The sequence below is a fragment of the Lacerta agilis genome, chromosome 8 (assembly GCF_009819535.1).
Source record: "Lacerta agilis isolate rLacAgi1 chromosome 8, rLacAgi1.pri, whole genome shotgun sequence".
Lineage (NCBI taxonomy): Eukaryota > Metazoa > Chordata > Lepidosauria > Squamata > Lacertidae > Lacerta > Lacerta agilis.
This window is the reverse complement of record NC_046319.1, coordinates 15,873,582-15,889,312: the sequence shown is the minus strand read 5'-3', so window position 1 is coordinate 15,889,312 and position 15,731 is coordinate 15,873,582. Positions and strand designations below refer to the sequence as shown.

Genomic DNA, 15,731 nt, shown 5'->3' with positions numbered 1-15,731 from the left:
TCAATCAGCTTCTCATCTCCTGGGAGCCCTTCTCTCTCTCTCTCTCTCTCTCTCTCTCTCTCTCTCTCTCCTTCTGTTTCTCTTATCTCCAACCACGGTGTCTTATCAGTTCCTAGTGCTGTGAGCAGACTAAGCCCAGATTAGCTCAGCCTCTTCTGGAAAAATGAGTACTGAACATGGGCAGGTGTTGATGGAGACTGAACTTGGAAGTATGTTAGGCATCTGATGGGAGCAGCAGAAAAGTGGTGGGGAGTGTGTAAGCATCAGAGGAGAATCTAAGGAGAATTCTTGTGGGTTTGAGCCACCAAAAGGTCGAGAGAAAGGGAGGAAATGAGAATCATTGGGTTGTGTCCAACTGTGTTCTACACAGATTAGACCCATTGACATTAACTGACATAACTTATTCAAAGTCAATGGTCAACTCAAAGTATGGCTACAGAACTTTAGAGTTGGACAGGATCTTGGGTGTCAGCGGGTGGTCTGGTGGGTGGGTCAGTGGGTGGGTGCTCCTGCATCCATCTTTGCTGCTGTAGGCCAAGGTAGCCTTAGTGGATAGGAGTGCCTTTTACCAGCTGTGGCTGGTATGCCAACTATAGCTGTCCTTGGACAGGGTTAGTCTGACCACGATGAGCCATGCATTGGTAACCTCAAGACTTGCAACGCACTCTGTGTGGAACTCCCCTTTGGGCCTGGTTTGGAGGCCCCAGTTGCTGCAAAATACTGTTCATAGAGTGTTGATGGGGACAGAATATTGATAGCTGGTGCTCAAAAGCTTGCACTGGGTGCCCATATGCTACCAGGTCAGGGTCAAGATTATTGTAATAATTTGCAAGGTCCTTAAGTTGTTAGGTCAAGGAGACCTCAGGTACCGCCTGAACCTTTAGATCCCTGCCCAATCATTGAATCCCTGCCCATCTTAGTGATCCGCCCACCCACCCCACCCCCGGCTCAGATGCACGGCTCATATTCACCAGGAGCTGTGTGCTCAGTGTTGTGGGCCCAGTTTTATGGAACTCCCAGTTGAGGTCAGACAGGCCCTCTTCCTGTTGACCTTCCAGGACCTACAGAATACTTCTTTATTCCTGCAGGCATTTCAAATGAATTCTGGTTTCCTGGTTTTAACTAATTGCACTGAGTTTCTTTGCACACCCCCTAGAGACATTTGTAATTAAGCACTTAGAAATTGCTGGAATCAATCTTGAACGAAGAAATATTGAAACTACAAAATGTTGTAATATACAGCTACTGATTCACATCTGTGTGCATGAACCCTGAATTGCCCATGGGAGTGGAGCTTAGCAGACTCCCTGCAACCTTTTAGTTTCCTGCTATTCTCCTTTTTTCCTATGCTTCCCAGAGCAAGGAGACATGTGGTCAATGGCTCCCAGTTGAAACCCCCCCCAAAACCCCAAGTGAACTGAATCTCTCCAAAATGGAGATTTTAAAGCCTGCACCTTTGCTAACCTGGAGATTATGTGGTCCTTTTTGTAAGGAAACAAAGTTCTTTTCCTTTTAAGTCATTTGGAACCTTTTTCATCTTCATTTTACTGCCAATGGAGTAACTTGTAGAAAATCTGTGAATAAAACATTCACTTATTTGCAAAGTTAAGAGTCTGTGATTTCTTCTAGCCTAAGTATTTTTGTGGGCAACATTTGTTTAAAGATGGATGATTGCAGATGCAAATCTAAGCCCCCCCACCAGCATTACACATAACAAAAATTATTATTTTAGTTGCCTTTGTGGCAAAAAAAAAAAAGTGGGGCCCCCTTCCAAATCTCCTTCCTTGATATCTTTCTGCCTTGTCAGCTTTGGTAATTGAGAATTCAACAGCAAAAAGCAATGTAACGAGCCTTCAGTTTTTACTGTCAGCCTGGCTGTCCACATATTTCAACTTTATGAGGCATATTCTTGCAGCGAGACAAATTGTATACAAGGCCCTCATTCCGCCAATATTTCCTTGGCTTGACATTTCATCTTCTCCACGGGAGTGGGAGCCGAGTCACGATGCCAAGCTGAGGACGAGGCCCAGATGAAAGGAGGAGGAGAGTTCTGCTGGACCACATCTGGGAAGGACAAAAGAGCAAGGGAATCAGACCCGGCTTGATGTTGGAGCACCTGCTTGGCGTGCAGGCAGCCTCAGTTTCAATCTCTGGCATCTTCAGGAAAAGCTGCTGGAGACTCCCTATGTTCCTGTGTCTTAAGAGGAGGGCCACAGCTCAGTGGTAGAGCATCTGCTTTGCATGCAGAAGGCCATAGGTTCAATCCACATCATCTCTGGTTAGGGCTGGGGCAGATCCCCTGCCTGAAACCCTGGAGAGCCACAGCCAATCAGTGTACTGAGCCAGAGGGACCAACTAAGGTAGCATCCTATGTTCCTGTTACAGGTGGGTAGCCGTGTTCTATCCTATGTTCCTATTAGCCCAAGGCAACGTGACCAGCCATTATGGGTGATGGAGGTGGTAGTCTATTATCATCTGGAGGGCCACAGGTTCCCCTTCCTCTGCTCTAGGAAAACTCAATGCTGACCAAGGATCAGTGGACTGACTCAGTATAAGGCAGCTTCCTATGTTCCTATATGAACTCCCTTCAAACTGGGTGAGCCAAGTCAAAAGTTGAGATCAAACGGTGCAACAAAACGCAATGTGGTTGACTGCAACTCCCATCTTCCCCAGCCACCTTAGCCAATGGTCAGGGATCGTGGGAGTTGTAGTCCAGCAACATCTGGGGACCCAAGGGGATGAATTCTTATTAGGACTGCTCTGTGTGCAGAAGGTCCCAGGTTCAATCCCTGGCATCGCCAGGTTAGGGCTAGGAGAGACCCCTGTCTGAAACCCTGGAGAGCCATTGCCACTCAGTGTAGACAGTCCTGAGCTAAATGGACCAATGGTCTGGGCTCAGCAGAAGGCAGCTTCCGATGCAATGTTGGCGAGGATGGTACAGGAGTAGTTGGGAAACAAGAAAGAAAACTGAAATAACTGAACAAGACTGCGCTACGGCAACAACAACCAACAACAACAAAAAGAGAGTGCAAGCTGTTTTCCAACAGCTTGGATTTCACGCTGAGAGATGTAGTTAAACGGAGCCGCTTTCCCTATCGGTGGGTGATGCTGTGCGCCCGCCTTAAGAGTACAAGGCATGGATCAGAGATAAGAAAATGTGCTCAGTGGGAGGTAACCGGCTTCTGCTGGGCATCCTAAATCCATTTAGGCCTTTAGGTAGGACCGTGATATTAGTGTAATCTCTCTGGTTTCCCTGCAAATGGCCTCCTGACACGGCACTTTGGTCTCTACTTAATGAAACGGGAAAGGCAACCCAACTGGGCCCCCCTTTCGCAGAAAGCACCAGGCTCCCCACCATTACCACCTTACAAAAGGCACCGCAGTTTTCTGGCAAATTAACCACAGCCCAGAAATAATTAACCCCACTGCAGCGAGGATTTTTACAATGGCTATATATCAAGCTCAGCTAACTTAGGCCCCCTCAGATAATTGCTTCGATCTCAATTGTTTTCCCCACAAACACAGAGAGCCCCCCTTCTTTCTACCAACCGTTGTAAAATCAGTTGTTTATGTGCCACACAGGGTGACTTTAAAAGATGTATGTTGAATGCTGCATCTCAGTACGCCGTCCCTTTAGGGAGGGACAGCTGCTCAGCGGTAAAGCACATGCATTGCATACAGAAGGGCCCAAGTTTGATTCACAGCATCTTCAAAAGGACCAGGAAACAGATTGTGGAGTCCCTATTTCTGCCTGAGAGCCTAAAGTGCTGCTGTCAGGCACAGGAAGCAATACTGGGCTAGATAGGGACAGCTAAAGGGTGCTCACATTTCCGATGTAGAGTGCAGGGAAGTCGTGTGGGGTTGTTCCAGTGCATTAACAGCTTTCTCCCCAGCTGTTCACATCCACATGACTTCATTAGTGTCAGATTCATTTTTGTCTGTGTATGCACAGGGCAGGCATGTCTTTACCGTATGCAAGGGTGTTTGCACCTTGGCTGGAGACGAAATAGGAATAGCTGGAGGACTCCAACTGGTGTGAAGCTGGTTTGAGAAACAAAGCATCCAAGAGCAGTATTTTAAAGCAAAGCACAGGCTACATAAGCATTTGGGAGAATGTCGTGCGGACACGGGTTAAAAACCCAGAAATGGAAACTCTACTAGTGTGAACACAGCCCAAATGTGCCTTGGTATAAACTGGCTCCCTGTGTTCTTTTAGCACAAGGGTGGGGGCTTTTACAGGCAAGTTAATAGATGCTGTCACATTTCACAGACACTTCCCAGCCACACAAAAGCACTCAAGGAAGCAGAGAAGCTGGTGGAAGGAGTGTGGCTTGGGGAGAATGTCAAGGGCCAGGTAGAGAGGTCCATAGGGCCACATTTGTTCCCAGGGCCTGAGGTTCTTACTCCTGTGCTAACATTTAGGAGGCAAATAAGAGGCTTGATTGAAGAAGGCGTGCATCAGCCTAGCCATAGGGAGCTGCCAGTAATTCTGTGTTTAAGTCCTTTGCAGGCCTAATTGCAGGGTGCAGGATCTGCTCCTGTGACTGCCAGGCAGTAGAGCAGGCCTGCTGGAATTAATGGGGATGGCTAACTGAAGGTCCATTCATTTCAGTGATCTACTCTGAGCAGAACTCAAAGGGGATAGGCACATACCGCAGCCGGCTTCCACTGCATCTCTCCAAACCTCTACGCTCCAGTGTTTACTTCCAGCTGAGCCAAGGCTGGAGAAATGCAAGGACATGCCACACCCTTGCTGCCTTCCTGTTTTTAAGCTAAGGCTGGGTGACCAGCTGAGGCAACAGGGTTTGTTTCTTTTTTGCACTATGGGGGCAGGGTTAGACTACATGACCACCAAGTTCCCTTCTAATGCTGCGGTTGAATGCTTTAAGGCCTTTAAAGGTTTGAGCTTTTGAAGTTGTGACTTTACCGGTAAATGTTTGCTGGATTAGCCATCTTTCTGCTCTCCCTGAAAGGTCTCTCCAACTTGCTGTAGCTCTTCCCCTTCTTCTAATTACATCCCGCTTCCCACTGCCAGATCCCTCCTCAAAACCCATCCCATCCAGGCATTGATGAAATCAATAGTGTCTTAGTTTGCACTGCACTGCCCCACTTTACCTTCCTAATCCACTGTGCAGCTACGGGTTTCAACTGAAGCCATCATATGCGGGGCATGGCCGAAACAGTTAAAATTGCTTTTAAGCAAAAATTAAAACCAAATGCCACAAAGGAAAAACTAATATAGGAATAATCTTCATCAGACTTAATTAGCAACTCAGGCTGTTACCAAGACACACAATTAAATTTATAGGTAAAACGACAAGCCAATACAATTTGTGCACAGAGCTTTAATCTGCAAGCGGGCGCACAAATCTATAAGGAGGAAAAACAATCATTAATTTTAATAATGCCTAGAATTACTATGTGCTGAGCTGAGTTTTCAGCATCAAGACAACAGCTTCACCTCTTGGGAGGCATCAAAGAAGAATTAAACTTTCTTTCCTTAAATATGAATGGGGAGAGCCAGCTTGTCTGGATCCTTAAAATGCAGCGGATGTTCGCACCAGGTAACGGAATATCGTACACACTCGCAGCAATGTCTCTCTCAGTGGACTAAACGCGTTATTTCCATATCCATCTTTTCAATCTGTGTCCGGTTGCACAATACCATTTGGGGCTTAAGATAAACCTGTTTAGATTTTTCTTCATCTTCTTCTTCTAACGGATGCTTTGCATCAAGGGACGCTTTTGTTCCTGGAAGTTTATGGCTGTCTAAAACTTTGTAAGCTGAGAAACGGGGCCAGTGTCTCCAGCACAGCTGTCAGCGAATCCATTCTTATGCACTTTCAAAATATGTAGTGTTATGATTTGGGGGAGGTGGAGGGGGGCGGTCAGTCTGGATGGAACCCTGGGTTCCCTTCCAAACCTTCAACCTATACCTGTGTGGGCAGAATATGTAAGAGGGAGCCTGCCAAACTAGTCCCTTTGTCAAGAAAGTGGCAAAGAAAGGGGGGGAGGCATTTGACGCCATTGCGCTCACCCAGCTAGAGGCCATGCAATCCTAGGTGGGGTAAAGAACAATAGCCAGAGTTGGTGGTCATGAGTGTGTGTGTGTGTGTGTGTGTGTGTGAGAGAGAGAGAGAGAGAGAGAGAGAGAGAGATGAAAAGCTAAATGCTATAAGCTGCAGGCAGAGAGCAATGTTTTTTGTTCCGTGCTCAGCTTATATATATGTGGAAATAAAGCCATAGGCCCCAAAGACACCACACATTCTGCTAACTTGCATTCCAAAGAAACCAAACTCTGGGTGATGCGCTAGGGATCCCCTGCACCTCTCACTGCTTGGAGAGTGGGGTGGCATGTAACAATTTGTTTCAGGCACCCACCACAGACGCCAGACCATCTCAATTTATTTTCCTCTTTTAATTGTGGGGTGTTTAGTGTTTTGTTTTTGTTTAATTATTTCCCCATAAGTGGTGCTGGGCTGGTTAGAAGGCAAAATGCAGGCATCCACACCCTAGTATGTCTCTGGGCCGCATATGGATAATTTTGCCTGTTTTGTTTTGTTGTGTGTGTGGTTTGTTTTTTGTTGTTGTTGTTTTTGTTTCTTTGGGTTGTATTTTGTTTTATTAGGGAGTTGCCCCTTTTTAGGGGTGCAGGGTGTTTTGCCTGTTTTTTGCTTTGTTTTTTTGCGGGATGAGTCTGTCTGAGCATTGCTGTGACCATTATTAATATTATTATTAATACTACTACCATTACTATTTAAGAATCATTAAACTGGAGGGTTGGAAGGGCTTGTTCATTTTATTTATTACCTGCTCTTCACCTTAAGGTCTCACCACAATCTAAAATACAACATTAGAATCACAGAATCATGGATTCAGAGTCACCCACTGCAACCCCTGCAATGCAAGAATCATGGCTACAGAATCCTGACAGATGGCTATTCAACCTTCCAAGGTAGTCTGTTACACCGTCCTACAACTCTTACCATCAGAGTTGGAATTTCAACTCTGCAAATTCTATGATTCTATGACTTTGAATCTATTGGTTCAAGTCCTACCCTCTGGAGAAGCAGAAAACAGGCTTGCTTCATCTTCCATGTGACTGCCCTTCAGATGTTTGAAGATGGCTACAATGTCATCTCTCGGTCTTGTTTTCTCCAGTCTAGACATACCCAACTCCCTCAACCGTTCCTCATAAGGCCTGGTTTCCAAACCCTTTGCCGTCTTGGCCACCCTCCTCTGCAGACATTTAAAGGCAATTTGAAACAATTATAATCACAAGAATTAGGGTGGGGACAGTCTGAGGGCAGATTGTGGTTGGTGAGGCCTATCTGTCTCGCCAGACTGGTGCATGCTCTGGTTATCTCCCGCTTGGACTACTGCAATGTGCTCTATGTGGGGCTACCTTTGAAGGTGACCCAGAAACTAAAATTAATCCAGAATGTGGCAGCTAGACTGGTGACTGGGAGTGGCCACTGAGACCATATAACACCGTTCCTGAAAGACCTACATTGGCTCCCAGTACGTTTCCGAGCACAATTCAAAGTGTTGGTGCTTACCTTTTAGGTCCTAAATGGCTTCGGTCCTGTATACCTGAAGGAGCATCTCCACCCTCTCGTTCAGCCAGGACACTGAGGTCCAGCTCCAAGGGACTTCTGGCGGTTCCCTCTCTGCGAGAAGTGAGGTTACAGGGAACCAGGCAGAGGGCCTTCTCAGTAGTGGCGCCTGCCCTGTGGAACGCCCTCCCATCAGATGTCAAGGAAATAAACAACTATCTGACTTTTAGAAGGCATCTGAAGACAGCCCTGTTTAGGGAAGTTTTTAATGTTTGATGTTTTATCACATTTTTTATTATTATTAATATTCTGTTGGGAGCCACCCAGAGTGGCTGGGGGAACCCAGCCAGATGGGTGGGGTATAAATAATATATTATTATTATTATTATTATTATTATTATTATTATTATTATTATTATTATCCACCCTAATGGACCAGCCTCCACTGAGTCAGAGAAGCCTCTTGCTGCAAGGCTGTTCCTGAGGTCCTGTTCAAATGCTGACACCCACATATAAGCAGTCAGCAGTGTTGGAGGCATGGTGGGCATACCAGGTGAGCAGAGAAGGAGGGCATTCTCTTGATTCCTGCTATGTGTTTTTAAAACTAATATTATCATTGATTTTTATTGCACATGTTTTATTTTAAAAAGGGGGGGGAATAACCCTCAGCTTACATTGACAATACATTTAAACATCCACACACCCATCTTAGTTTACACATATAGATCAATATATGCCATCTAAATGTCCAATTATGTATCCAAGAGTTGGTGTTTATATAAAGCGTGCTCAATTGTAACAAGAGTGTTAATGTCATCAAACCTTTGCAAAAGAGATAGCAGATATTTATCCTTCCAGGCTCAAATACCGGTAATAAGTCTCTTAGTGATCATTAGGGCGCACAGCATCCGTTCTTGTTGTCCCGCCATTAATCTCCATGTGAGAAATACGATTTAGAACTACACAAACATCTGAAAATTTCAAGGATCTTGCCAATACAAAATTGATACAGATGACAACTTCTGATGAAAAAGAAGTATCACTGGACATGCTCACATCCTGTGTCTCAGAGAGGTATTTACAGTTTTACACCTCCAGCACCTACCTGAATTGGACAGGGCTTTCTGCTATACTTAGCAGGGTAGATCTGAGTAAAATGTACTGGTAACATCTGATCCAGCAAACCAGCCCATAGATAAAGAAGAAATCCACCATTTTATGTATCAACTGCCATGCTGTCTACAGCACTTCAAAAGCATTTTAATAAAAACTAATTTAATAAATAATAAAACTAATAATTTAATAAAACCTGCTTTAAAACAATATACAGTGGTATCTTGATTTTCGAAAGTCCCAGAAGTCGAATGTTTCAGTTTTCGAACACCAAAAACTCGGAAGTAAATGCTTCCGTTTTCAAACATGCCTCAGAAGTTGAACGGCTTCCACTGAGTGTTTCTCAATTAAATTTGCAGACTGCCCTTTGCACCTCAGTTTTCAAACATTTCAAAAGTTGAACAGTCTTCTGGAACGGAGTATGTTCGAAAACCAAGGTACCACTGTACGTCTCTAATAATGTCCAAAGCCAAAAGGCCCCACACTGAGTTCCAACAGATAAAACACAGGGAATACTACTACTACTACTAATAATAATAATAAGGCGGCTCGTGCTTGTTGTGGCTGATGAGAGCTATAGTTAAGCAACACCTGGAGGACCAAAGGTTCCCTACACATACTCTTGGGCATCAAAAATGTTCCAGCACAAATTACCCTTTGCACATGATGTTATTCATTTATGCATAAAATCTTAACACACCATTCCTCCCAAAGGAGCCCAGGGTGGCAAACACATAAATGATAAGACAATGCAATTAAAACATTAAAGAACAATTTTTTTATATAAAAACAATTGCACAGCAGATGAAGATTGGGATAAAGATCTCTACCCAAAAGATTTGTCACAAGAGGAAGGTCTTCTAATAGAGCTTCTGAAATGACAAGAGGGCTGGTACACCTCTAATATATAACATGAGAGCATTCAATAGGGCAGTTGCCAGCATGCCGAAGACCTAATCCCTACATTGTATGGAATGAAAGTCTTGACAAGATGGTATCTGCAGGAGGCCCTCTCCTGCAGAGCGCAGTGATCAGTTGGGTATAAAATGCATGAGACAATCTTTTACTCTAATTTGCATATGAACATTTCCAAAGGCAATGTTTTCCAGAAAACCCACATCACTGCCTTTACTTAGGGCTTTCAAAACCAGCACTTTGAATTGTGATCAGAAATAACTAAGCCATCATTGCAGCTGCTACAAAGGTGGTGAAGGGGGAGCAGAGGCCTATGAGCCCTATAATCCCACCTCTGTAAGAAGTGTGGCTGCAGCATTCAGAAGCGATTGAAGTTTCTGAATGGTCTTTTAAAACCCACATATAGCGCATTACAATAATCGAGAAATGAGGCACAGATCACTGTAACCAGATTGGAAGGTTACACTGTTTTGACCTTTTCTGCTAATATGAAACATTAACAGGTGAGCTTTTTTTTGCTTTCTGATGCCTAGTGGAAAGCCGGCAATGTTCAGGCAACTGATCTCAACACCTTTGTGCAAGCCGCAACACTGTTCACCCTTACCTGCCGCCGTCTTCTGAACTTTTCGAAAGCCTCCTGCATGCTCTCAGTATCTGTTCTTTTCTCCTTCCCTTCATCATCAGATCCCTCTAGAGTTATTGTGAAAGCACAGTAATTCTTCTTCCTTCCCGATGCCATCATTCTTTCGTACCTTCCGTAAAAAGAAGTTCAAATGGTCATTTGTCAGAAATTCACATTTTAATTCCACCGCAACCAAGTTTTGGAAGACTACTTCCTAGAGTGGTCCACCTCATAAGGAAATGGGAACATAGGAAGGGCTCTGCTGGATCAAACCAAAGGCCCATCTAGTTCTGTTTCATAATGTCAACCAGCTGTCTATAGGAAGCTCACAAGCAGGTCCTGAAAGCAAGAGCATTCTCCCCACCTGCCATTCCCAGTGACTAATATTCAGAGGTATATAAGCAACCCCTGATTTGCAGTGGGGTTGCATTCTGGGTCACTGCAACCCCACAATGGTGGAGCGTGTATAAGCTTGCTCCGCCCAGATACACCCCCTTTTTATGCCACTTCTGGGTTCGTGACAATGCACACATGCACAGTCATGGGTGCTTTGAATGTGCACAGAATGGTAATGGTCTGTATTACCTCTGGCAGTGGAGGGAGAACATGTTTATTTTTGGGTAGTGCTGAATGAGAAATCTGACTCAGTGTGCAGTTTAAGGTGAAACAACCTAATTCACGCTTTCCAAAACAATATGCAAACTGAAACACAGCCATCCTTCAAAATTCACGCTTCTCTCCAGCCAAGTAAAGGCTACAAAAATGTACACACTGGGGTAAAGTGTTCATAAAAATGCTTATATTAATGAAAACAACATATAAAAATGCATCCCGTTAGGAAAAAATCACTTTGCATGAATGTACACATTAGGGGAAATTACATACTAACGTGTGTATTAGGAAAAATTCACACTAAGATGCTGATGAATTTTCATGAGGACTTAAAAAAAAGTAACTTGCAAATTGATGTAGAAATGGGGAGGACTCATATTTAGACTGGCAAAGTGAGACACCAAAATGAACAGATTTGCCCTTTCCTACTTTGCAGGGTGGGGGGGGGGCACCTCTGGGAAGGAAGAGTCATAATCTGAATCCTATTGAAATGACTCCATGATTGGAGCAGAAGTCCTTCGCTGCTTGTTAATGTGGGAACAAATGACTAACGTTTTCGAAAAGACAGGCAGGGAAGCACTTAAATCTGTCCTAGCCTCATTACACAGATAATTAAAATTTCGCTCAGTAGTGCACAAGACCAATAACCCAGTCTATTAAAATATTTGTAAAAATGTCACTGTGTGTGTTCTTCCAAGATTTTAACAGCTTTCTCCAAACGTCTGGCTGGATTACCAAGTAGGCATGTTGCAGAGTCTGAAAGTTGAGCAGCCTTAACAGAGTGGATATGCTGGGACAAGGAAGAGAAAACTGACTGGGCCCCTCCAATTTTTATTTTTAATTCTCTCTCTCTCTCTCTCTCTCTCTCAGTAAAAGTGAGTCTCAAATAATTTTATTTACAGAGATGTAAGAAAAAACAAACAAACGATTTTCAAGCTGATTGCTAAACAAGAAACAAACCAGCTCCTGTGCTCCACAGTTCTGGCTGATATTTGCAAAGGTGCTTGCAAGTGCTTCCCCCACTCGCACCCCAGCCTTTCTGCCCTCAAAACTGGAGACTCCCCTGACCACATCCCTCACTGGCCCTGAGTCCCACCTCAGTTGTTTCTGCCTGCCTGCAACGTGTCCTTCAACTCCGATACTGCCTCTTGGTTCCTGGATGCAGGGTAAAGAGGAGTCTGCGATGGTGCATAGAAGCTAGTCAATGGATTACTGCAATGCATTATATGTGGGGCCGCCTCTGGAAACAGTTCAGAAACTTCAGCTGGTGCAAAATTTGACAGCCAGGTTGCTCACCAGAACAAGAGAATTTGAGCATATAACGCTGATACTGGCCCAACTGCACTGGCTGCCCAATTAGTTTCCGGGCCCAATTCCAAGTGCTGCTGACCTATTAAGTCTTACATGACTCAGGACCTCAGTATCTTAAGGACTGCCTCTCCCTATAGAAACTGACCAGAACCCTGTGCTTATCATCCAAGGTTCTTCTCTGTCTCCCACTCTCCCTAAGAAGTTCAGAGGGTGACAGCACAAGAGCAGGCCTTTTCAGTGGTGGCTCCCCATCTGTGGAATGCACTCCCCAGAGAGGCTGTCCTGGGAGCATAATTACATGGATTTAGGCACCAGGCGAAAACATTCCTCTTTACCCAACCCTTCAACCATTAAATATTCTATGGCTTGCTAAATGGGGGGGGGCAGTTATTACCATTATTTTATCATTATGTTGTGCAAATTATCTCCTTCACTAGACTTGATATTAGCCCAAAAGGCCAAGAAATTGTCTTCTTAATGTTGTATATCACCCTGGTATCTTTGGATAAAGTGCTGTACATAAATCGAATAAATAAATAACAGCATACTATATGATGGTCATATTTACATTTATTGCCCCACCCACTTTTACCTCTAGTCTCGCCCATCACTGACATGCGGCCCTTAGAAGGTTGCCCAGAAGAGAATGTGGCCCCCATGCTGGGGAAAAAGTCTTCCCACTCTTGATTACTCCCAGCACCAATGTGGTGCTCTGATATTTACAGCGCTTCCACCAGAGATGGCCAGAAGGTAGTAGAGCGGTTACTGGCCCACCAAGACTCAGGTGACACAAGGCACCAATTGTGTTCCATTTGGTCTTATATAGTTGCTACTCACTCTGCCCTAGCACCTCAGTCTAGGCCAGCGGTCAGCAAACGTTGTCAGCAGGGGGTTGGTCCCATAGCTGTCAAGTTTCGGATTTGAAAATAAGGGATCAGCAGTCTCACCCATCCTGGGGACAGTCACATGTCAGTGGTGGGCAGGGCCAGAAGCAAAAGTGGGTGGAGCAGCATTGAACGTGTCGGCAGCTGGGAAAAGCAAGCGGGCTTGGGCTCGGAGCGGAGCAAAGAGGAGGGCAGCCAGCAAAGAGGAGGGCAGCCATGTGCTCCGCGCAATGGAGCCCCATCGTCTTCTTGTCTGATCCCATCAAAACAGGACAGGAAGCAGCAGCTGCTCAAAGGCAGCCAGGCTCCGCCCGCCAGCTAACCCTATTGGCCGGCTGAGGGGCTCAGCGGCAATGAATAGGGGCTGATGCAGGGGGAGGAATACACCCCCCTGTAAGCACGGGAAACGGCTCCCACTTGCTTTGAGGGCTGAGGCTTTTCTCTCCAAGTAGGCGAGGTCTTCCCACCCAGTCCCTGGCCAGCAGGGGAGGAGCTGCTTCCATTAAAAACGGGAAATTTAAGGGAAATAAAAAATAAGGGAGAGCAGCGGGAAACTGCTTGAAATAAGGGAGAATCCTGGGGAAAACAGGATACTTGACAGCACTGGTTGGTCCACTGTCCCTCAGACCTTGTGGGGGGCTGGACTATATTTTGGGGGGGGGGGTGAACTATTTTCGCCTGCCCACAAAGAGGCCTGAAGATGCTTCACTTTACTTGTCCCAGTTGTTGTCCCAATAGCCGCAGTTGGGCTTCTCCAGCCAGCCAGGCTCTGTGGCGGGGTAGGAGGCTGCATTGGCTGGCGAACACAGAAGCAGCAGCCCCAGAGGAGGAGCCGCGGATGGAGGTTGGGGAACCAGGGCGTCGCCAGAGCTTTTACCCACCACCTGCTGCTGCTGCTTCCCGAGAGGCACCACGGAGAAGAAGACAGAGCTGCCCACCAACCCGCAAGCAGCAGCCGCAGCCACCACAATGACCTGCCTGAACGCCATGGGAGGGAGGCAGGTGGTGACAAAGAAAGCGAGCGAGGAAGCGGCGTGGAAAAGGGGTGCGCAGAAGAAGGGCAGACTGAGGGAGAGGGAGGAGGAGCAGGAGGAAAACGCAGAAGCAGCCGACTGCTGGCGTCACACGGGGACAAGATTGCCCCATCCCTGAGGAGAAAAGTGCCGCCGTGTGAGGGAAAGGGAGGGAGAGGGAAAGAACGCATGTGCTGGCGATCCACACAGTGATTCCCGGACCGTCCGCGGGCCAGATCTAGAAGGCAATTGGGCCTGATCTGGCCTGCAGTCCTTAGTTTGCCGACCCATGGTCTAGGCAATGTTGCTGAGGTGCTCACAGAATCCTATCATTGGCTCAATGGCCAATTAGTTGTCATGTCTCCTGAGGCTCAGAAGTGAGCAGGTGAGGCCTGTGTGGTAGGAACACATCTTAGTAGTGTATGTATGTCAAGATGGTGAGTCAGGAGGGAGAACATGGCTTTACCTTGTGGTTCAGGGGTGCAGCCTGGTGAACACAGGGACAGAACCAGTCTCCAAAATACTTGAGCCAACTAAAAAGCAGGCTGCTCCCTTGCTTCTTACTGGAGACCCTGAGGATGGAGGCTGAAACCAAGAGATGTGGCAACTTTACCTCCTATTGAACCAGCTGATGGTTCCAAATTGCCAGCCCTCTCAAAAGGTGGCAGTCTAGACCTTTCTAACTTTTTGGTCATGCCATATGTTTGTCTCTGTCCCCTTGTCTTCAAAAGAGGGTTGACATTTTGGGGGAGCTGTTTGGTAGCCATGGTTATCAGACTCTAAAAATATGGGGTTTCCATTGTACTTTACAGAGCCACCTTCTATGGGTGATGAATAATTGTTATTTTTTGTCACTTTATTATAACTATTATAATTATTCTTAAAAGGGCATCCATATAGAAATGTTGTCACCTGCCAACTGGCCCTTTCAGAACATCTCTCTCTCCCCCCCCCCCCAAAAAAATGAAAATCAGTGCTGAAAACAGCGAGCTTCAGTAATAACAGTGTTATTAAACAGCTGCATGTTAAACCCTTTTGCCTTCAGGAGAAGTTGTGTTTTGTTGGACTAAGCTACAGGAAGAAAGGGGATTCCCTATTCTCTCGGCTGGCTTTAAGACTCTTCACCTCTTCTCCTTCCCCACACCACATCACCCTACAAAAATCAAAGGTATCTATTGAATCAAAGCTGCCTTTGATTCTTCGGTGACATCAAAACGCAGTTGTGGCTTCCCTCCCCCCCTTCCTGCATATAGTAAGAATCAGGGTTTCATGTTGAGATGTCTTTGAGCGGTGCAAAACCAAAGCTTTAGCTGCAAAGCCAGCCGGGCAGTGGAATTCTATTTGCTAACCAGCTGATGGGGGGGTGGTATTGTATGTGTGTGTTATGTGATGTATTCAACACTAGTGCTACTCAGGAGTAGACCCATTGAAATTCATGGCCACGACTAAATTAGGTTCATTAATTTCAATCGGAGTACTCTTAGTAAAACTTTGTGGGGAACGTTTTTCACACCAAGGGCCACATTCCCATCTTGAGCAATCTTCCAGGGGCCACATGACAGCAGTGGGCAGGGCTAGAGTCAACAGGGGATGGAGCAATAAATGCAAAATTTATCACTGCACTACACAGACACATACACACCTCTGTTCTCTTTCTAGGCAAGCAAGAGGCATTGTTGGAGTTCAAAGACATATTCCAGCCAGC

At 45.7% G+C, this 15,731-nt stretch overlaps 1 long non-coding RNA gene across 2 annotated transcripts in view; it reads right to left on the bottom strand.

Annotated features, from left to right (window-relative positions):
- Window positions 1–15,731, bottom strand: part of LOC117050606 — a 34,212-nt gene that overhangs the window by 16,475 nt on the left and 2,006 nt on the right. The window contains exons 2-3 of one of the 2 annotated variants that reach the window (XR_004427110.1): window positions 10,189–10,336; window positions 1,844–2,064 (exon numbers count right to left, since the gene is read on the bottom strand). This is a non-coding gene — a long non-coding RNA (uncharacterized LOC117050606). Of the gene's footprint in view, window positions 1–1,843; window positions 2,065–10,188; window positions 10,337–15,731 lie in introns of those variants that run through there. The other variant, XR_004427111.1, reaches the window with a different exon arrangement.